Here is a 1,245-nt window from a genome sequence, read left to right on the forward strand (position 1 = left end):
CCATCCAGCTGAAAAGTATAAAAACGAAGTACAAGAAGTAAAGCCATGTTGTTATGTTGAGGTGTGGAAGACTCAGGTCAACAACTTTGGACATTGCCCGTCAAGCGGGAGACCTAATACTATTATGGACTACTGCACTGTTTTGGAATATTTGGTGAGTTCACATACCTATAGTATTTAAATGACGGAACTAAACACAAAAAGAGGATACAGATGAATAACCATTTTGTATCTGTGTATTGAAAATGGTTAGGATAGATGTGTAGCTATATTCTCTTAAGTCAATGAATAGAGGGATTTGTTCTAATACTGTTTGTTAATAGGATACCATCTCTTCATCTTGTATAACAAAGAACCACCAGGAAGACAGTATGGAATGTGTTGATTATTGGAACTGTCATACCAATTTGATTTGAAACTGTCTCATTGCTATTTATTTCTTAATAAAATTATGGGGGAAGAAAAAAAGCAAAAAAGCTCTGCTCCATGCGTTACAGCCTTCACCTGCAGAAGGGCACCCAGAACTCAGGAGGCAACCAAGGGGCCTTCCCCCTGACAGCGTGGGTGGGGACCTCGCACCTGGGAGAGGCCAGGCGGGGATCAGCGAACCCAGTCCCCACTTGGTTGAGGGACCAAGAGAAATAGAGAGAGCCTTTGTCACTGCCCCCTGGACAGTTCCAGGGTGAGTGGGCGGGGGTGGACAGCATGGGGGCGGGGCATCGGATGAGGGCAGGCCATCCTGTGACGTCACGAGAGGCGGGTCTTATGCAGATAAGACAGCACGGGGCTGCTGGTTGGAGCCCTGGTGTTGAAACCTAATGATTTTCCTGTGACCAGGGAGATAACGTAGGGAGGATTTTGGCAGCTGGGCACCTCTGCTGCGTGGACGGGCTAGGAGGACCTGAGAGTACATGAAGGCAAATGAGCCTGAGTGAAGAGTGAGGCAAGCAGGAGGCTTGGTAGGGGACGGCGCAGCGGTAGTCATACTTACCTGGCAGGGGATGTTCCATGATCACGAAAGTGGTTTTCCCAGGGTGAGGCTTATCCATTGCCCACTGGATGCGCTGACCCCTGCGATTTCCCCACATGCGAGAAATTGGCTTGCTTAATTTGTAGTAGTGGGGGACTGTGTTCGCGCTTTTCTCTGTTTTGTGGTTTAATGTGAGATTAGACTTTAATATTCAGTATTTTTAAATCACCCAGTTGCGTGGAGAGTGTAACTTACATGAACTTTTCCGGTGCCTC

The 1,245-nt window shown here is 47.4% G+C and overlaps 1 non-coding gene across 1 annotated transcript; it reads left to right on the forward strand.

Moving 5' to 3' along the window:
• Positions 1 to 983: 983 nt before the first annotated feature.
• On the forward strand, positions 984 to 1,147 carry LOC111814856. The gene has a single exon (XR_002819731.1). It is a non-coding gene; the product is annotated as a U1 spliceosomal RNA (small nuclear RNA).
• The last annotated feature ends 98 nt before the right edge of the window (positions 1,148 to 1,245 follow it).

Source organism: Octodon degus, unplaced genomic scaffold (genome assembly GCF_000260255.1).
Source record: "Octodon degus isolate 3935 unplaced genomic scaffold, OctDeg1.0 scaffold00708, whole genome shotgun sequence".
Lineage (NCBI taxonomy): Eukaryota > Metazoa > Chordata > Mammalia > Rodentia > Octodontidae > Octodon > Octodon degus.